The 23,056-nt window shown below is 36.9% G+C and overlaps 1 long non-coding RNA gene across 1 annotated transcript in view; it reads left to right on the top strand.

Annotated features, from left to right (window-relative positions):
* LOC132015075 (uncharacterized) overlaps positions 1–22,540 on the top strand; it is a 78,364-nt gene extending 55,824 nt beyond the window's left edge. The window contains exon 3 of the long non-coding RNA XR_009403540.1: positions 20,689–22,540. This is a non-coding gene — a long non-coding RNA (uncharacterized LOC132015075). The remainder of the gene's footprint in view (positions 1–20,688) is intronic.
* Positions 22,541–23,056: the final 516 nt, after the last annotated feature.

Genomic DNA, 23,056 nt, shown 5'->3' with positions numbered 1-23,056 from the left:
ATACAGAAAAAGCCTCTTCAGAGTAGAACTGTTTTCCAAGAAATATGAAGCTTACTAATTTCTAGTGTCCAGGGACTTGTAATCATAGTGAATGAGCTTGAAGTTTGAGATTTTGTAGTTGTCATTCAAAGAATATTGGAGATCAAGATATATCCTCAAAGTGCAAGCACAAACTGCATTCATCCTGGTACTTTCTTCTCTGCTACATGTCCATCAATATCACCTATTTCTTTCTGAGCATATCTTAGTTTGGGGCCCTATGAAATATCATTGAAATAGGTGGCCATTAAAAGGAGGGAGTTGAACCTTCTGACAAGGAATGATGTTCCTGCTACCTTGTTAAAGGAATATTCTTTGTGCATTTCATGACCCGCCAATTTTGTTACGTGCACACCAGACACACACACATAACCCAGGGAACAAAGAATTAAATTACATACACCGAAACATTAGTGGGGATATCTCTAAGTGCTGGGATTACAGAAGATTCTTATATTTTTCTTTATGGTCATCTTTGTTCTTACAGTGAATGAAACAATGTTATATATATTATAAATTAAGCCATAGCCAATTTGACTTCATATGTAGAGGGCCACCAAGGGGTTTGGACTTATAAGAAACAAACAGAACAAAAAGTCCATGTTATAGTTGTATGGTTTCAAAAGTAGTAATTTAGAGGCTTCATAATGATTTACTGGTTCTCAAGGTGAAAACAAGTTCTGATACATTTCAGTTAGTTTTCATTGAGACTTTTAGTGTTCCTATTCAGTGTTCCCATCCAGTGTTCCAATGTGTGTTTTGCTTATATCTAACACTATTTCCAGATGGTTTGGAATGAAGAAAACCAAAGTTTTTTTAAGGCAGTGTCATCATATTTTATTCTCATATTTGGAAACAAACAATTTCATTGTGCCCTTCTTTTATGCATACAGGTATGTCCTTCTTTTGAGATAGTTACAGAATATTTTCCTACTTCCTTTTATGCCTTTTTGCAAGTTGGATCTTTTTAAAATTTATTTAGTGCTTTTTGATCTCCCTCCAAAAGCTTTATGACAGCCGAGTTTAAGTGGTTGCTTCAGGCTATAGAAGTCAAAGATGAAATTGAATTATGCTTCCAGGCTTGGCATACAAAATCAAGAAAAATTTCATTCATTATGATTAATTAATCCAGAGGCACAGTGGTAGTATTATGATTATATTGTATCTGGAACTTGGCATATTTTCAACTGACATTTACATGGTAAAGGGGGAATGGTAACTCTGTGCCTGGAAAATTGCTCCATAATGGGCTGGGGGGAAAAAAGAAAAAAAAAAGAACAAACAAGAAATCAAGGAGAAGAAAAGATGCTATATATTGCATGTGGGGGTTGGGTCTTTTGAGATTCCTCTCCCTTGATTATCTCTTGGAAAATCCTGTAATATGGGATGATGAATGGTTTACAAGTCAGTTACTCTCAATACCATTTTTACTATATGACTCAATTTGTCATATATGGTGTTATAGTGAAAGTTATTCACAATGATAGTGACATACATAAGTGAATAATAAAAACATTTCAAAAATGCCTGTTAGAGAAGAGGCATTGCTAGCAAGAATTGCCTACTCAAATCCTTTTATATGGACTTCTTTTCTTTGTTGTGATAAACTTCAAAATAGACTACGTGGGATTTGTATTACTATCTAGTAGACAGTTGATATGTCTACTGGACTAGCACCAGCTGAGGAGGGAAACTTCTCTAGGATGAGAAAAATGGAGAAAAACAGAGAAAAAGAAAGGGAGAGAAAGAAGGGAGGGAATTAGAAGGATAATGAATCCCATTATCCACTGTAATAACACTGGATAAAACAAAACAAAGTGCCAGTGGCATGCAACAGTAAATATGAATTCACCATGCATCTGTGGGTCAACTCTGCTGGTTTCTGCTGGATTTGCTCATGCATGTGCAAGGTCAGTTGCCCTAGGCTATTTGAGATCTACTGGGCTTCTCAGCTTTAAGGTGCAGATATGTAGGTCAGCCTGGGAGCTATGCTCCCCATCTTTCCCATCTAAGAAAGATGCCATATTCTTTTCATGGCAAAGACAGAGGCCCAAAAGAGAGCAAGTTCCACTGCAATAACAGTCAAAAGCCTAAATGCCATGACATCTGTAAATATCTCACTGGGTCAAAGAAAGTCACATAGTCTGAGCATTAGTGGGGTGGGGAAATAGGAGATCCTGGAGAGAGAGCAAAGAACTGGGAGCAGTAATTCCATCATCAAAAAGGATGAAAGCAGAAGGGGGAATGAGTATGGAAACAAGCAATTTCCTTTAGATCTTCCAGAGCTGATGGCCAAGCAAATAAGGAACTCATATTGGTAATGGTTTTGACCCTTCAAAATGTTGGAATCTTCATTAGAATTTATTTTGGAGGTTTCTTGCTAATAAGGTGGTGATTTGGTGAACACTTCTGTTGTAGGTCACAATCTCCTTTGTCAGCAACTTTCCAGTGTGTTGGCATGAAGTATTTTCTGAGTAGTGTGGGAGAAACTTTTCTGGGGGCCTGTGAATTTCCATTTGTCATTAATTTTTAATCACATTGTCATCATGACAGCTTCGGGCCTTATGGATGCAAACATTAGCTAAGGCAGGTAGGTGTAAATCAGGTTGCTCTCTGAAAAGTATGGTTCATAGGTGTTATATATGGATGAGGATACAAAATATACTTCCTATATGAGAAAGCCAGTTAAAGAGCACTTTAAGGATGGCCAAATTAATTTTGTACTTGAATTTCTCTATTTCATCATCAACAGAAATGTACTTATGTCATCAAGAATACAGTAACTATAGAATTTGTAAGACATAAATAAGTGCTGAGTTACAAGAATTCAAATTTGGCAAAATAAGATGATTTCATTATAATAATTTTTGTCTAATATTAATATAGTTACTACAGACAGTGTTTTAGTTGAAAAGTTAATTCTAAAACACATTTGGAAGAAAAGAAAACTAAGAATGTCAAGATACTCCTGAAGAACTAGTAGAACAAGGTAAAAAGACTTGATTTACCAGATACAGATTTATTCCAGAGCAATGATTAATAAGGTAAAGTGGTATTGTTACTTTGGGGAAACTAACAGAAAAGAATGGAATGCCTAGATAGAGACACATAATATGGAAACTTCATATATGAAGGGCTGGCAATGAGGATCTGTGGAAGGTAAACTAGCCACTTCAACATGCTGAGAAAACTAGCTATAGGAGGGGTCATACTTTACTCTTTTTTTCTCTCTACACAAACATACACACATGTGCACACACACACATGTGCATGCGTGCACACACACACACACATTTCAGAATGGTTTGGTGATTTATCCATGAATAGCAAAACTCCAAAATTTTAAAACTTTGAAAAGAAAATAGAATAGTGTTAAGACTTCTGGATAGGGTTCAGTAGAGAAGACAATAAGATAGCAACATTAAAAAAACCATGAAAGAAAAGATTTGCCTTGCCTTTCACTGCAGACACTGAAAGACACTGAATTCCAGTCAGATAAAAGTCAGATGCTTCAGATATTGGTCCTTCCTGGTACACCACACTTGCAGCAGAATCACGTCCAGATGACTGGGACATAACAGGAACACAGAGTGAAAGACTAAGAGAGGGCGTTGTATAGAATAGGTGTATAGGAGCACAGCCAGATGAGTGCCACATGAAGAAGACTTACTACCATTCCAGAAAAAGAAGATGTATAGGAAGGATAAAATTCAACATGGAATTTCATATCACATCTCATTGTAATGTCTTATTTTTATTTTCTGTCATATGATCCCTAATATGGATTTGTGGCTTTATTTAATATAAATTTTATTTAATGAAAACCCTTGTAGAACATAACAGTTATACATAAATATATTCCCATAAATATGAGTCCTTCAAAACATTAAGATAGCTACTGATTTTTTAAACCACTGAGTGTCTACTGTATTTCAACATAATGTAAAATATCTTAAAATGTAATGGACTTGAAAAAAGGCTCTATTGACATTTTGAGGACTGAGGGGAACAAACTGGTGACAGATCCCTTCCTTGGAATGAAAGGACTGTTGTAGGTGAGATGGAGAGTAGAATTGTAAGGCAAGACATGGAAGTGGAGAAATGAAAATGGGCAATCTCTCAGCTAGAATTCATGTACGAGAATAACAAAAACCATGTCCTTGACATGGAAAATTATTTTTCAGTTTTTATACTATTGCAAAAGTTCTTCTAAGAAAAATAAACCGTTTTAATAAGATGGAAGTCTATCCATAATAATAGTGTAGAAACAGGTTGACTGATAAAACAAGTTCATGTTTTAAAAAACCACTGCATCTCTTAAAACATCATAAACAAAACCTTGCATAGACTAATATCCTTGAACAAGGACAGGTATTTTGCTTTTTAACATTTTTTAAAAATTGGGGAACAGCTTTCCTTCTTAAAGATTTCCTTACATGTTAGATAAAATAACAAATAGAGGGGATAATGTCTTAAAAGAGGATATCTAATAACCTTAGTCTGAATATGTAAAAGCATATAGGTCTCAAAATTAGTAGACCTGTGTTCAAATAGTCTTGAGAACTTGGACAAATTTCCAACTTCATTACATTTTTATTTTCTTGTCTGTAGTATGAGAGTATTGTATAAAATGATATCAAAAACAAAAGTGAAAATCCAGACAAACAGAAGGGCAGGCCTTAAGCACCAGGCAAGTTCCAGACTCTGAGTATAATAGCAAGTCAGAGAGGAAAACTTAGAGCACAACAGAGCTTTACTCTTCAGAGAAACTGAATATCTAGCAAGCTAATAAAACAGACAGCATTCAAGACAGGAAAAGATACAGTAAAGTTAGAGGAGACTGAATCCCTTGAACCAGATGAAATTCCAGGCTGCAGAAGTGGGGGGTCTAAGAAGGAGGCTGCTTTCTCTGATAGATAGACTTGCTGCCAAGTGTGGAACCAATGCTCCCCAAAGCATCTCTATCTTTCTTGAGTCTGACATTGGAGTTTGGGATTGGGAGAGCCTGATCTAAGATATGGAGCCAAGGGACTCTGAAGGAAGGTGACAGCAGAATCTGAGGAAGCAGGAACCTAAATAGCACTGTGGCTTTCAAGACATTAAGTCTCTCACAGAAGAATGAAGATCTCATTAGCACTTTTGTACAGCCAGAAAACATAGTCCTAGACAGGCTATATGGCTGTCAGCCCAGAAACTTCACTGTAAATCATTTGGAAAATCATGTTTGTCAACAGAAAATTAAAATGCCTTTAATGGTAGTTGCTTAAATGTCGTCTGGTGTTTTCACCACAGCCTCTTTTCCTGGGGAGAAAATTTCAAATTTGTCATTATTATCCTCTCTTAGAAGTGGCTCAGGGCAGTTGTTGTATGAAACATAAACCAAAACACAACAATCAACTTCCAAATGGGATGCCAGTGTCATATATGGAAGCAGCATGTAAACCACAAAGGGAGGAGGGTAGCAGCACATTTGTCAGGTTGCCAGTACAAGACAATGTCTGCATTTCCATAACTAGATCTGCCTTTAGAATATTTTATGTCTTCCAAATCAGACCTGGGGTTTTCTGGAATGATGAACAGTAACACCCTAAGCAGCAAACTCTTAATCAGTACTACTCTGAAATTTGTAACTGAAAATTAATCAAGTCTCCCTGTTGAGGTTAAGAACATGATTATGTGATAATGTTGCTCATTTCACACATGGAAAAATCCCAGGGCAGTTAGGGGTCCTATTAAGCCATTTGTATTTTTAAATCATTTATTCAGATTTGACTTTTCTGGACTTGGTTTAGAAGCTGTTGCATTTTGTGTGTGTTAATCTCTGCATCTCTCTGCCCAGTTTTCTTTCTTTATTTTAGTTAATTAATTAATTTATTCTTTTATTAACATATGATGTATTATTTGTTTCAGGGGTACAGGTCTGTGAATCATCAGGCTTACACAATTCACAGCACTCATCACAGCACATACGCTCCCCAATGTCCATCACCCAGCCACCTGTCCCTCTCCAGTCCCCCACCCCAGCAGTCCTCAGTTTGTTTCCTGAGATTAAGAGTCTCTTAGGTTTGTCTCCCTCCCCATCCCATCTTGTTTTATTCTTCCCTTCTGCCACCAACCCCCACCTTGCCTCAAATTCCTTCTATCAGAGAGATCATATAATTGTCTTTCTCTGTTTCACTTATTTTGCTTAGCATAATACCCTCTAGTTCCATCCACATCGTTGCAAATGGCAAGATTTCTTTCTTTCTTTTCTTTTCTTTTTTTTCTTACTTTCTTTTTTTTTTTTTAAATGATGCTCTGCCCAGTTTTCAATACAATGTAATATCACAGGAAAATGGCTAATCTTTACCACATACTTTCTGAGAGCCACTGAGTCAGATATCTAAACTTTTGGAGCCTTTCTCCAGTCTGTAAGGATAATCATACCCACTTCACAGTCTTGTCCTGAAGAACAACCTGAGGGAACCTCTATGCAAGGCCTGGCATTCAGCACATGTTAGTTTGCTTCCTTGGTTTTCAACTGACTCCACTCTACCTACTTAACCACATTTCCTACTCACTTCTAAACCTACAATTTTCATTCCTCCAGCAAGGCAAGTCTCCTTAATGTTCCTGCCATGCTAATTCTTACTTTCCAATTTGGGTTATATTGGTGAGCCCATTCTCTTTACCTAGTTTCTACTCATTTCTAGGTCCATAAAGCAAACATATCTACACATAAATATCAAGAAGATGGAAATAAATCATGTTATTTTGTTTTACTTCTACCTCTAACAGTTTTTCTTAGCTACCTATTTGTGTAGGTAGTCATTGGTCATTCTTCATGGTCATGGTCATTCCTCAATTTGTGGATATCATGGGGAATACATATAATAGACTTAATAAAGTTCATTTGTGTGAAATTTATAATTGTAGAAATATTTATTGCTTGGCTACTAGGCAGAGGATATAACATTGAGGGAAAAATAGTCCCTTCCCTTTTAGGCCCATTTTTCCCCTGGGAAGAAAGTTGAGTGATACTGCATGTTGTATTTTCACTCTGCTTAAGTAGTTTTTACGAATTATCTTGTGTCTTTACACTTGGTAAAATTCAGGCCATAGTCTTTTGCTTATATTTTCTGGAGAGTGAAATGAGATTATATAATCAATGGTTTAAATAATATAATATATGATAATTTGTAAACAAGAGGCTTTAATTTCCATCTAGACTATCTAAAACTTGTTTTAGATAATAAAAACAGACAATTTCTTCTAAATTTACCAACAGATTATGGCTTAGTAATTGACTCATTAGGAGTTAAACAAAGGGCTTAGTGGTAAGGTGATATAATCAGAACACATTCTCAGGGGTTGCATTTATCAGTCGAAGAAAAATATGTTTAAGTACTAGAATACATGTCAATCCATGTGAAAAGTAAATCTGGTTAACTATGTTTAATGTATTTTGTCAGCTTTGTTCACATAATTTATATTTGAACTCAAAGGTGCTACCTTGATTTATTAGCTCTAGACTGGGCGCTCATCTGTCTTTTATAATGTTCCCTTTATGCACTATTATTATCTCCATCACATAGACTGAAGCTTTTTCTTATGTTCCCCAAGAAGACCTTATTTCTTGGAAAATAAAAAGGAAGCAATGACACACTTCCTGGCGATATTTAGCTTGGGCTGATGTGGTAGGGAATTTTTATTGATTTTTTTCTAGGTAGAGGAAGGATATGGTCTCCTTGTGTTAGAAAAGTTACATGGGGGTGATGGTCTTTAACCTTTTGATCTGCCCCTCTATCTGAGAACCTGCTGAGCATGATTATAGATCACGAGTTGGGCTTGGGTTTTCCCAAGCTGGCTGTAGAGACAACTTGTCTAGGCTCCCAGTGAACAGCCACAGCCCACAGAGAATGTGTGTTTACCCAGACCTTTTCCATGGTTTACTTCTGAAAATTAGTTCAACCGCATGGGAATCTAGTTAGACTCTTGGAATTATAATCTTTGACTGGCACGTAACCCAAACATTTTTTTATAGGATTTGGAAAGCAGATTGCAACTTAAAAAATGAGGAAAGAATAGTAAGAGTTCAGTCTGAACCTCTTTCTGGTCTGCCTGAAATTTACCTTTTAAAGCATGAGTTCCCATTACCAAATCACCTAATTTTATTAGATATAATTTGGAAGCACAATTCTGGTGAGACACGGTGACAGATAATTTTTCAGTCCTCTTGCAACTCATTTGGAAGGTAAAGATATGTGGAAATCATCCCTATGAAACTAGACATATTCCACCCAGTCATTTAGGAGGATAGGTTTTTGTAGGATAAGGTCGATTTTATAGAATACGCCAGTGATACTTCATACATGAACCAAGGTCAGTCCTATGGTTGATAAACTGAAATATGAAGTTGATAGATAAACTCTTACTTTTAGAAATCTTCAAGCTATTATATCTGCATTTCTGAGTACAATTAAGGCTGATGCTTTATTTGAAAATGCATTGTTTTTCCTGTCAAGAATAAACCATACTTATTAATAGAAAAGAAAAGCTTATCCATAGTAGAAAGCTAGCAAAAAACTTGCTATGCAATGAAGAACTTGCCTTTTCTAGTTCTAACATTCAGTAGCTGAAAGCAGATCATTGCCATAAAGAAGTATTTACCAATTTTAAAAGGTCTTGGCCCATCATAGCTAGTGTGAGATTTGGAAGATAGCTTTTGTTGCCAAGGTGACAAACACTTATAAATATAACACATCTTCTAATGTGCTTTTAACTTGGTATTTTTATGGCTTTTAAATCAGATACCATTAGCAAATATATTAGGTAATTTAGCTGAAAGACCATTTTCCTCTAACACTTTTTGTTACATTTCCCCAGGTATTTCAGTAAATGTCTGTTGTGACATTCTACTCCTGCTAGGCTTCCAACGTAAGGGGATACATAAAGTACATCTGGTAAAGATTAACATATATTACCTTGCCTTTTTTGTATTGATCACCGAAAAAATGTATAAAAGAGAGTTAAATTTGTAGTCTCCTTGAAGAGCAATCATTGTTCCTATTGTTATTTTGGGGTCTGTACCCCCTCCCCCCAAAACAATCTGGCTTTAAGATTCAATACACAGAGGAAAGGGTTTTGGGACAGCGTAATAACTATATATTAATACTCCCCCAGACCTCCACACCTAAAATGCTTTCCCTTAGATATTGAAAAAAGGAGGGGGCTATGGTGAAAATAATTACAATGGATCATCTGGAGCCCTAGTATTTCCATGAGCCTCGGTTTATTGTTCTAAACAATAAATCTAAACAGCCCAGGCAGGGAAGGAATTAGCTCCAAGTGTATGCACTGGATTTTTAAAAGAAGGCTCCTGAGGTGGACATACTTGCCACAGCAAAGAAAAAATCAGATCAGACGTATTTAGTTTAGGCCCAAATTTGCATGTATTGTTACTTTGTCAGAAATTTTTCCTAGAAGATTGTCCATTAATTCATTCATTTTTTTTTCCTTTCATTCATTTCACCAGTAGACATTTAAGAAATATCAACCATATTCCAAGAACTGGAGATACAGAGATGAGCAAGTCCTGGCCTTCAAGAAGATATTATCAGGAAAGACGTAGGCAAATAAATGAAGTATTACAGCACACTATTATGTGCTAAGGTAGAGACTGCACACAAAGAAGGGGTCAGAGATGAGTCCCAAAGAGGAAATGTCCTTTGTAAATTGTTTTAAGAAAATCAAGATGGAAAAGAGGAATATATATTTGACAGTTAATGTTTTATATAGTAACTCCCGAGTTGCTATTTCCTTACTGTGTGATCCTGAATGCCTCTCTGTGCCTCAGTTACTCCTGCTATGTAATACAGATAATTATCCTTGCCACCCGCATAGCTCATTGAAGACTGTTATAGGAATAATGGGGTATGGGTGGTGTAGCTATTTGAATTCTTAGGAGAAGAAAGATGATGTGTAAACACACAGCATCCTTATTATTCCAAGCGGTAGCATTTTGGATAATCACTGTATAATGCTGCACCTTTGTGTGTGTGTGTGGTTTGTTTCTTTATAGAAAAGTAAGTGCTAATGTTGAGTTTCTCTGATGACTTTGGAAGCAATTCTAATCCAGCAGACAAAACATAATAATCTTTAGAGTAAGTTAAATCCTTTTGTATCTGAGTAGATTTTGTTATTTACCAAGGTCTTAGGCAATTTTACCACAGTTATGAAAAGCGGTGCCCAACAAGCCCAGCTCTCTCTGTGAGTATCTGAAAGACACCACTGCAGACAGGCCAGAAGCTTCTTTACAAGACACAGCCCAGAGTGTGTGCACACGCGCAGTGGCGCCAATGTCGTGTGTGCGCCTGAGCCTTGGCCTTGCCAAGAAGAGCTGGGAACGAGCTGAGACTGGCTAGCATACCTGAGGCAGCTGTTAACATTGTGGCGCCTGGATTCTTCTCTCAGACTCCAGGCTGGCTCCCCTCCTCCTCCTCCTCCTCCTCCTCCTCCTCCTTCTCCTCCCCTTTCTCCTCTTCCTCCTCCTCCTTTTTATAGTCTTTCTGACTCTGCCTCTCACTGTCTTTCTTCTTCCTCCCTGTGACTTGGTGGGTGATTCCCATGGCCTAACACTGTGCCCTAGTCCTGCTGCCAGACACTCCAGAACTTTCTGACTGGTGGAAGAATCCACGCTGGTCAGGGCGTGAAGTCTCAGAGAAAAATGATCTCTTAACAATTTCCTCTTTCCTTTCCCTCATTCAGTCTCTTTCTCCCTCACTCTCTCCCCACTGCTGTCTAGTTCTTACCTTGATTTTTTTGTGGAGATTAGCCATGAATTGCATGGCAACCAGGGAAAGTGACAGTTCAAGGCAGACCTGCTCTTGGGCTCTGAAACTTGCTTCAGGCTATCTCAGCAAGATATCATCTATCAACTTGACCTGGGATTTGCCAAGGCAGTCCAGCCATTCATTAATAAAAGAGGCAGGCTGTATTAATCCCTCCTCTCCCCTAGAAGCAGTGCTGCTCAGAAAGCTTTCTCGAGGAGATGCCAAAGAGCAGTAAGGTCATACACTAAATAACTGCAAGGATTAAAAAACAACAACAACTGTACAAGAAACTTTAATTTTTAGTTTAATCTAGCTTCGCATCGTTTGAGATAGCTTTCCATGGACTGCCACTGGAATTGGACAGAACTAGTACAGCTGATCAGAATGAACAAGGGGGAAAAAATGGTGCTAAACCAGCATGGGAAAGGCAAAGAGCCCTAGACCCCTGGAGGCCCCAAGGCCCTTGACTAGGGTAAAAGGTATGTATCACCAGTAGAAAGGCCAATGATATTAATCCTAAGAGATGGTCTCTGGTTACATTTCATGGACTTGGGACCCACTGAAAGAAAAGAACAATTACTTATAGTCATATATTTTTTTTTAATTTGACAAAGATCCCCATCATGGTGGATTAGGTACATTTAATATCTCAATAAATAAGCCTTCTACAATAGTAACATGTCAACTTTGGTTCAAGAAATCCACTCCAGTTGATAGTCATCCAGGAAATGTCTTTCATGCCTACATATTAAATTTAATCTGCCACCCCTGTCTTATAAGACTTTGTATTCATCTGCTGAAGAAAAGATGCTTATTTTATCATTCCAACTTAACAGCTTGCTTAGCAAAGCTGGTAGGTAGGAGTTTAGAAGATATTCATTGAATGCCTATTTTGTATATTCACAAAGGAGGTAGATTTAAGGGAGTTACCCAAAAGCAGTATGTTTTTTGTCCCACAGTTATCCTGTTGGTCTTCCTTTCATTCAGCAGATTTATCTGTCATGAAGAATTTAAGTTTCATATTTTCCTCTGTCAGTTGTGAAAAGGCCTGTCAGCTGGGGCTTACACTACAGTTTGCCAAAAGGCCTATAGTACACAATGACTATACAATCTTATATTTGTGCTCCCAGTCCCCAGATAATCCCCCACTTTCCTTCTCTGCAGCCCAGTTATGATCAGGCTTAAGTTGCATATTCCATTTTTAGCCAGATTTTGCTGATAAATGCTATCAGCAAGACTGAAATGAAATACAGCAGGTTTAGCTCTTATTACCAGTATAGAACATGCCTTGGGAGTTGTGTGTGTGATACTGAGACAGTAGTTGTATAAAACTATTTAATTCACATAAACTCAATAAGGGAATGTTAATGGTATTGGCTTTTATCTGCTGAATGTCCCAAGGTCCTTTATTCATGCACCTGAAAATATAGACCTTTGATTAATGTTCTAGGAGTTGTGCCAGAGATACCAGGCCATTTCCTGGATTGCTTCCAGTAGGGAATGTAATTTTGAGAGAAAACTGCAAAGTCTTGGTATTAATTTGTTGAAACCCTCAAACATAAGGCAGTTTGTTTTTGCCATTTGTATTTTGAATTCACATGTATCCCCAGTCTAGGAAAGATTTACATTTCCCACATCCATGCAGAAGCTACTACATTCTCATTAAATTAAAACCATATACATAGTCGGAGGCCTGCAAACCATTTTTTTAATGACCTAGTGAGTCTGCAGCAAAAGGCAAAAGACTGATACACTAGAAACATGCATCACTGATTTAGCCAAGGAGAGGGAAGGGTTAATCATTATTCCTAGAACTCTAAAGTGGAACAAAAGCTTGCAGCTTGACACCAAAATAACATTACAATGAAAAGTGAAATTGCTTCTAAGGCTAAATTGCTTCATTTGAAAATTGTAGTGATACTGAGAACAATTATGTCACTTAAACTTTCACAATTTTGTTTTTATAAATCAGTTATAAAACTATCATGTGGTTTAAATGCAATTATTTAATAACGGCATTTGTAATTGTCCAACATAATCAATTATGCTTCAATCAGGTTCTTCTCTGAGGCTGTATTTTTGTTAGTGTCTGAGTCATTCTTATGCTTATTCATACTTTTGGAAAAAGCCAAATAAAATCATTGTTTTCCAGAAAAGTTTTTTCACCCCTCTGATTGCACAGTATTTTCCCCACTGCAAACTGAGTTTCAGAACTCTTTTTTTCTCTTTGTCTTAGAAACTAAATGCCCACCCAAAGCACAAGAAGAAAACACAGGGCTAAATAATAGGAAGAGTGAAAGTTGGTTCTTTAAGAGTCATCATAGTGTTGTGAAGTATGTTTTCTGAACTGAGTCAGGGACCAGAGTTGGGGGTGGGGGGCATGGAGTGGTGCTTTCCGAGTTACCCAGCAGGAGCCATTACAAAGCTGGTACCATAAGCTGTATATCATGCCTTTGATTTTCTAAGAAGGAGGAGGAATGAATCATGGGCTGAGTCCCAGAGGCTATAGAATTTTAGTTGCTGTGTTGTGCAATTTGTGAGCTATTTGGTCCACTCTAGATTGCCTAAAGAACTATGTTTTCCTTCAAAATTTCAGCTGAAGTCTCTGTTAGTGCCTTCTTCATGTGTTTTGCCTGACTCACCCTGATCTCTGTACCCAGTGGCTTGGCCAAGAGAATTTTCATGAAGCCAGGCCCTTAGCCTTTCTTTCCTCCCCATTCTTTTTCTCTTCTCTAAGTAGAGTCTCCCTTATCTTGATTTCTCTTTTACATTTTCTTTTTCGCTAAAGATTTATACCACTTCATAGAAGATATCAAGCCTTTTCACTCACTCTGCTGTGTGTCTTGCCTTAAAAGCAGATACTTCTACAGAAGAGCATTTCTTCATTTCAGATCACTCTTCAAGAGAATGACTGAGTCCTGCCAGTGACGAGATGTTCAGCTTCAGCCTCATAGATTCAGCAAAAACTGGATCAGGGATCCCAACAAAGACTGTTCTATGTAGAAGCCCCTGAGTTTGTTTTGAAAGCCAAATATGATAGTATCCCTTTCCAGCTTAAACCAAGCCCATGGTGTTCCCTCACCTTAGAGTAAAAGCCAAAAAGTTCTGTGTATTTTGGCCTATATTGTTTCAAGTTCTGCTCAAGCCTTCTTTCCCTTCACTCTTTGTTCCAGCCAAATAGGCCTGCTCTCTAAAACAGCCACTCTCTCTTCCAGCCCAAGACCTATACACCTCCTGTTTCCTCTGCTTACGATGTTTTCCCACACCTGCCTCAACCCAAACCCCATATTCCTTACTAAACTGGTTCTTACTCATTTCTCTTCCCCCTTTCAGGCCAAGCACACTATTTCAGGAAGACCAACATGATGCCCTGAACTAAGGCATTGATAACACAAGTAAATACTACAACTAGGTATGAAATTTAGAAAGTGTAGGAAGGTGAGACTTTCAAAGTTCTTTCCTTCCTTTCTGTGTCATTCTCTAGCTGGCTTATCCTCAGGGGAATGTCATCAATCCACGCTCTTTTCTTGGCCACATCACTACTGTTTACTTTGTAGGGCCTTTTTTAACTGCTTTTGGGAATAACCGTATCTCCGAAGGGTAATGATAAGAGAATCATAATAATTTATAAATGAAAAAAATAAAAGGAAATAAACTAGAGAATAGTAATAATATAGAATAAAAAAATCAATTCTATACAAAATATATCAAACTTCAATTCTTTTGAAATATTCTGTGGGGGGCGCCTGGGTGGCTCAGCAGGTTAAAGCCTCTGTCTTTGGCTCAGGTCATGATCCCAGGGTCCTGGGATCAAGCTCTCTGCTCGGCAGGGAGCCTGCTTCCTCCTCTCTCTCTGCCTGTCTCTCTGCTTACTTGTGATCTCTGTCTGTCAAATAAATAAATAAAATCTTAAAAAAAAATTCTGTGGGACTGAGAGCCCAAATAGGAAGTTGAAAATTAAATGAAATATGTAAGAATTCTTCAAGACTCAGCTTATAACTCTAAGCTAGGAAACATTAGACACTGAAGTATCTAATGTACTATGGCCTTGTTCCTAATATAAGTTGTTTCTCTCTCTCTCTTTGTGGAAATAGAAAGTTTTAGAAGCCACTTTTTCCCTTACTCATTTTGATGTAATGTCTTTAAATCCACTTTCCTTCTTGACTTTGTGTCAAGTGTGTTGAGGAACACTCTTAAACCTGCAGGATTTCAGAATGACAGAAAGGTCTTATTTCTTAGATAAGATGAGAAAACTAATGCTTAGAAAGTCAAGATAGCTTTCCAAGTCAACTTAGCCGTCATCTAGGAGACTGGGGACCAGAATCCCTGTCTCCTCATTCATGGATATTTATGCTTCCCAAGATACTACATTTCACTGTTGGATCTGGGGGGTCACAATATTAAATGTTCATCCATTGTTAATTCTGTGGTTTGCATTTTTTTGGCGAGGCAGTCACCCAGCTAGTACCTGGGGGACAAAGACAAAGGCGAAATCAGATGAAAATGCTATGTGCATACGATAAAATATTATTCAGCCTTTGAAAGGAATAAAATTCTGACACATGATACAAAATGGGTGATATTTGAGATATTTATACTAAGTGGAATAAGCCAGCTACAAAAGGATAATATTGTATGATTCCATATATATGGGGTACCTAGAGTGGTCAAATTCATAGAGACAGAAAGAAGAATTGTGACTGCCAGGACATGGGGGAAGGGAGAAAAAGGTAGTTATTCCTTAATGATTACAGAGTTTTAGCTGGGAAGATGAAAAAGTTCTGGAGATGGATGATGGTGATGGATGCATACCAGTATTTAATGTTCTTAAAGACACTGAATTGTACACTTAAAAATAGTTAGAATGGTAGATAGGCTTTATGTATATTTTACCACAATTTTAAGAAATGAATAAAAAGATGAGAAATTATTAATTATGGACTCCAACCTAAAAGGCATGTGTGGTAGGAATTCTTGACATCCAGATAGTGCTATGAAAGTACTATGTGTGGAGGAGAATAGAAGGTAGGTGAGGGGAGGAGGGGAAAAGAGAAAGATCTATAGTATAGACCAGTGCTGTCCAATAGAACTTTCTGTCATGGTGGAAAGGTTTTATATCCATGCTATCCAGTTTGGTAGCCACTAGCTAGTAGCCACATTTGAACACTTGAAATGTAGCTAGCACAACTGAAGGACTGAATTTTTAATCTAATTTGACTTGTAATTGATTTATTTGAATAGTAGAGGTCTAGACCTTGTATTATTGGTGACTTCATTTAAAAGTACTTGTATTTCTGCTTCTAGTTACTTTTATATATATATATATATATATATATATATGAATTCAATACCATTTATTTGCTCATTTAGCCACTGTTGGCAAATCAGTGTATCTCCTGCTAAGACTCTTGCTAAGCAATAAAGATTAAAAGGAGCCAGGAGAAACTCTCTGCATTGCTGGAAGGAACATAAATTAAGTGTAACCACTGTGACCATCAATGTGGTCATATCTCCTGAGGTGAAAGATATTCATATCCTGTGACCCAGTGCTCCTAAACCCTAGAGAAACTCTCATATGTGTTTGGGAACATGGACATTAAGAATCATAAAAGACCTAAAGATCAATGGAAGAACAGATAAACTATGTTCATAGAGCAATACTGCACAATAGTTAAAGTAAAGGAATACCTTGTCAACCTATGTGGCTAAGCCCCCAAAACGCAATAGTGAGCAAAAATAAAAATTCATTTGCAGAACGCTACATATAGGATGATATCTTTTTTAAAAACCCTTTTTAAAAACTTGCAAAATTATTATTTATGGATACAAACATATATAGAAAACATAAAACTGTGTGTGGGCATGAGAGACAACACATTTAGGGTAGTGAATACTTCTGGCAAGAGAGGGAGTGGGATGGGAGAAGGTATAGAGAGGTCTTCAATCTATCTGTAATATTCTATTTACTATAAAAGATTTGAAGCAAATATGACAAAACCAGAAGGGAGTCCATTGATATTCATTATATTATTAACCATACTTCTGTGATACTTAAAATATTTCATAATAAAATTGATGCTAAGAAGTGGCTCTGCTGGGACGCCTGGGTGGCTCAGTTGGTTAAGCAGCTGCCTTCGGCTCAGGTCATGATCCCAGCGTCCTGGGATCGAGTCCCACATCGGGCTCCTTGCTCCGCAGGGAGCCTGCTTCTCCCTCTGACTCTGCCTTCCACTCTGTCTGCCTGTGCTCGCTCTCGCTCGCTCTCTCTCTGACAAATAAATAAATAAAATCTTTAAAAAAAAAAAAAAAGAAGTGGCTCTGCTATTTAGAACAACTGTCTCAAGGAGTAAAAGAAGACCTCATTAGCTGATTACATTTGAGTTCAATCTCTGAAGTTATATAGATGTTTACTCAGGAGAAAAATAAAAGGGGTATTTACTTGAGGCTGAGAAGACAAAGGTCAAGGTACAAAAGAGTTTGGTGCCTTCAAGGAACAGCAAGAAATTTTGGCTTCATTAGAACTTAGAACTGTCATGGTACAGGTGGGGTGCTAAGGCTGGTAAAACTGATTGGGATTGACTCTGGTCTGGCTTTGCAATGTAAGCCAGGGCAGCAGTGTGTGTAGTGTGGGTGGAGTTGATCAGTGGTGGAATGGAACAGGGAGAGATTTCACACTCAGAAACTCTCATGATTGTCCATGAGCCTGAACTGTGGTAATAGTAGTAAGACATGGAACAGGTGGGGCAGGAACTATCATGGGTAGAATCTATAGGACTTGGTGATTGGTTGAATGAGTGAAGGAATGAGCTAGGGCAAAGAACCAAAAATGAGGTTCCCATCTTGGACAACCTTGGCTAGTGGTTGCATTGACCTAAGTAATAGGAGAAGGAAAAGAAGCATGGTTTCCCTAACTGTGGTATTGAAAAGTTAGAGAGGCAAAAAGATAATGAGTTCAACTTTTAAAGTGCTGAATTTGAAAAATCTCAAGGCAGAATGTCTAGAAGGGAGATATGGGGACAGGCAGCATAGAGATAATAACTGAGATAGATGACACAAGCAAGGGCCATCCAGTAAAACAAGAAAACAAGGTTGCACCATAAAGCTAAGAAGCTGGATGATCATGCTTTAGGCGCACTAAGCTGTTGTTTCCAGAGAATGGTCATGTATTAGCAGGAGACTCTGAAGACCTGTAATTCAACAGCAACAAAGAGGACTAAACAATGGGATCATGCTCCAGGGTTTGGCATCCAGCCTTAGCACACTAGTATAGTAATAAAGGCACCAGCTTTGTAGTTAAACAGACCTGTATTCAATGCATTCAGTGCATTTGAACTTTCATTCCTGACTTACTAGCTGTAAATTGGGCAAGTCCCCAAATTTCTCTGAGCTTCATTTCTTTATCTGGAAATGGGAACGATAATAGTACCTGCCCCAAAGGATTATGTTGAGGAAAAGTATAATAATGTTTGTTGGTAAAGACAAATTTATAGACAAATAGAGAATACCATGTTAACTGCAATTATGGGTAAATCACTTCTAATTCTGATAGAAAAGTTAGAACATAAAAGTATTAAATATAACTACAACTGAAAATTTGTCAAATGATGCACAATGTAAATTGTGGCAAAAATAACAAAAGTGTATGTTAGGGGAGAAGTTAAAGTGGAGTTTTTGTATGCAATTGAATGCAAGTTGTTATCAGCTTAGACTATTATAACTATGAAATACTTTATGTAACCCTCAGAGTAACCACGTGCGCGCGCACGCACACACACACACACACACATGCCTAGGAAGTTACACAGAAGGAAAAGAGAAAGGAATCAATGCATATCAATACAAAAAAAAATCAAGAAGACACAAATGAACATAACAAGAGTGCAAAGACAGACAAAAGAACTATTAACACTAGACAATAACAAAATGACAATAGTCAATCCTTCCCTATCAGTAATTACTTTAAATGGATTAATTCTCCAATCCAAACATAGGCATAGAGTGGCCAAATGGATAAAAACAACATCAAAACCATCTAATTATATTCTTTCTACAAGAGACATACTTTAGATTTAAGGACACACATATGCTGAAAGTGAAGGGATGGAAAAAGATAGTCCATGAAAATGGAAACAGAAAAATAAGCTGTGGTAGCATTATTTATATCACGTAAAATAGACTTGAAAATAAAGACTGTATCAAGAGATAGAGAATAGCATTACATGATGGTAAAGGGATCAATTCATTAAGAGTTGGTTTTTCTGAAAGATAAAATTGACAAACCCTTAGCTAGACTAAGAAAAAAAGAAAACTCAAAAAATAACATCAGAAATGGAAGAGATGATTTTAGAACTGATGCCACAGCAATAAAAAAGATCACAAAGACTGCTAAGAATAATTACATACCAATGAATTGAGTAACTAGAAGAAATGGATAAATTCCTAGAAATACACAACATACCAAGACTAAATTATGAAGAGATAGAAGTGTGAACAGAACTATAACTAGTATGGAGAGCGAATCAGTAATCAGAAATGTAACACCAAAGGAAACAGTGGCTTCTCTGGTGAATTCTGCTAAACATTTCAAGAAAAATTAATGCCAGCCCATCCCAAACTCTTCTAAAAAAATTTAAGATGGGAGAATAATTATAAATTCATTTTATGAGGCTAGCATTATTCTGATACCAAAGGGAAAGACTCCACAAGTAAAGAAAATGACAGGCCAAGGTGCCTGGGTGGCTCAGTGGGTTAAGCCTCTGCCTTCGGCTCAGGTCATGATCCCAGCATCCTGGGATCAAGCCCCACATGGGGCTCTCTGCTCAGCAGGGAGCCTGCTTCCTCCTTTCTCTCTCTCTGCCTGCCTCTCTGTCTACTTGTGATCTGTCTGTCAAATAAATAAAGTCTTTAAAGAAAAAAAAAGAAAATGACAGGTCAATATCCTTGGTGAATATAGATACAAAAATACTCAATAAAATACTAGCAATTGGAAAAAAAAAATACTAGCAATTAGAACTCAACAGTACATTAATAGATCTATACACCATGACCAAGTAGGATTTATTCCTGTGGTATAAGGACATTTCAATCTGAAAATTAATTAATGTGATGCACTGCATTAACAGAATAAAGGGTAAAAATCACATGATAATCTCAATAGATGCATAAAAAGAATTGGGCAAAATTCAACATTTTTTCATAATTATAACTGAACAAACAATATAGTAGAGGCCATATGTATAAAGCTCACAGCTAGTATTTATACTCAATGGTAAAAAACTGAAAGTTTTAAGATTAGGAACAAGGGATGTATGCCCACTTTCACTACTCTTATGAGACATAGTTCTGGAAATCCTAGCCAAAGTAATTTAGGAAAGAAAAAGAAATGAAAGGTATGCAAAATGGAAAGGAAGAAGTAAAATTGTGCCTTTTTTGCATATGACATGATATTTTATTTAGAAGATCCTAAAGATTGCATAAAAACACTGTTAGAAATAATGAATTCAGTAAAATCGCGGGATACAAGATCAACATACAAAAATCAGTGGCATTTCTATACACTAACAGTCAACTATCTGAAAAGGAAATTAAGAAAACAATGCCATTAATCATGGAACAAAAAGCAAAATATTTAGGAATAAACTTAACTAAAGGAGATGAAAAGACTTGTCCTGAAAACTATAAAACATTGATGAAAAATTAAAGACACAAACAAATGGAAAGACAGCTTTCATTCATTGATTGGAAGACTTAATGTTAAAATGTACATACTACTCAAGTAACTGACAGATTCACTACAATCCCTTTTAAAATGCTCATGGCATTTTTTTTTTTTTTACAGATAGTAAAAACAATTCAAAAATTCATGGAGAACCACAAAAGACTCAGAATAGTCAAAGCCGTGTTGAGAAGAAGGAACAAAATTGGAGGCGTCACACTTCCTGATTTCAAAATATATTAGAGTTACTGGAATCAAAACAGTGTGTGGTACTGGCATACAGACAAACCATATAGACCAATAGAGCAGAATAGGGCAACCAGAAATAGATCTATGCATATATGATCAACTGATCTTTAACAAGAGAGCCAAGAATATACAATGAGGAAAAGTAGTCTTTCCAACAAATGATACTGGGAAAACTGGATAAACACCTGCAAAAGAATCAACTCAAGAATGAATTAAAGACTTCCACGTAAGACCGAAGACTGTAAAACTCTAGAAGAAAACACAGAGGAAAAGCTTCATGACAGTGGTCTTGCTATTGATTTTATGGATATGGTACCAAAGTCATAGGCAACAAGAACAAAAATAAACAAATGAGACTATATTAAACTATAAAGCTTCTGCACAACAAAGGAACCAATCAACAGTATGAAAAGGCAACTTACAGAATAGTAGAAATTATTTGAAAACCATATATCTGATAAGAAGTTAATATCTAAAATATGTAAAAACTCTTACAACTCAATTTTTAAAAAATGTAATAGCTTAATTTAAAAATGGCTTGAGTGAGGACTTGGATAGGCATTTCTCCATAGAAGACGTAAAATGGCCAACAGGTATATGAAAAGTGTTTAATGTTACTAATCATCCCGGAAATGCAAACCAATGCCACAATGGGATATTACTGCCCATCTGTCAAAGTGACTATTATTTAAAGTCAAAAAAGTAAAAACAAGAAGTGTTGGTGAGGATGTGGAGAAATTGGAACCCTTACACACTGTTGATGGGAATGCAAGATGATGCAGCTACTGTGAAAAACAGTATAGAGATTCCTCAAAAAATTAAAAATATAACTACCATATAATCCATGAACCCTTTCTGGGTATTTATCCAAAAGAATTGAAATTGGACCCCCAAAGAGATATTAGCATTTCTTGTTAATTATAACACTATTCACAGTTATGGAAACAAGTTAAATATCCATTGCAGTTGAATTGTTAAAGAAAACGTATTATATACATGAACAATGGAATACTACTTAGCCTTTAAAAAGAAGGAAATTTTGCAATATGTAACAACATGGGTAAACCTTGAGGACATTATGCTAGGTGAAATCAGCCAGTCACAAAAAGACACACACTGAACGGTTCCACTTATAAGAAGTATTTAAATATCCAAATTCATAGAATTAAAGGATAGTATGGTGGTTGTCAGGGGATGGGAGAAGGAGAAAATGTGAATTCCTAATCAAGAGCCCTAAACGTTCATTTAAACAAAAGGTTGTCTTCTAGAGATGAACTTTGTAGCATTATACTTACAATCAACAGTACTGTTGACTTAAAAGTTACCAAAAACTTTAAGAGACTGGATCTCATGTTAAGTGCACTTACTACAGTAAAATAAAAAAACTTTAAAGTATAACTACTGGGTATTTACCCTAAAGATACAAACATAGTGATCCGAAGGGGCACGTGCACCCGAATGTTTATAGCAGCAGTGTCCACAATAGCCAAACTATGGAAAGAACCTAGATGTCCATCAACAGATGAATGGATAAAGAAGATGTGGTATATATACACAATGGAATACTATGCAGCCATCAAAAGAAATGAAATCTTGCCATGTGCGACGACATGGATGGAACTAGAGCGTATCATGCTTAGCGAAATAAGTCAAGCAGAGAAAGACAACTATCATATGATCTCCCTGATATGAGGAAGTGGTGATGCAACATGGGGGCTTAAGTGGGTAGGAGAAGAATCAATGAAACAAGATGGGATTGGGAGGGAGACAAACCATGAGTGACTCTTAATCTCACAAAACAAACTGAGGGTTGCTGGGGGGAGGGGGGTTGGGAGAAGGAGGGTGGGGTTATGGACATTGGGGAGGGTATGTGCTTTGGTGAGTGCTGTGAAGTGTGTAAACCTGGCGATTCACAGACCTGTACCCCTGGGGATAAAAATCTATGTTTATAAAAAATAAAAAATTTTAAAAATGTATAATGTTGATAAAGTATTTAGTAAACATTAAATACTTACTAAATATTAGTTCCTTGTCCTTCCCTTTGTTTTATCCTTGCTAATGCCAAGACTTGTCTGAGAACATTTTATGTAAATTGCTGTTTTTTCAAGGTAAGCAACATACTTCTAACCACAGAAGCTCTAGATTGCTTGAAAGCAGAGACTATATCTTATACTTTGATCGATCAAGTATATATTGGACATATATTATTTGCCTAGCAAGCTATAGATTACCAACAACATGT

This window comes from Mustela nigripes, chromosome 4 (assembly GCF_022355385.1).
Source record: "Mustela nigripes isolate SB6536 chromosome 4, MUSNIG.SB6536, whole genome shotgun sequence".
NCBI classification, from domain to species: Eukaryota; Metazoa; Chordata; class Mammalia; order Carnivora; family Mustelidae; genus Mustela; species Mustela nigripes.
The sequence above is the reverse complement of the archived record's forward strand: the minus strand, read 5'-3'. Positions and strand labels throughout refer to the sequence as shown.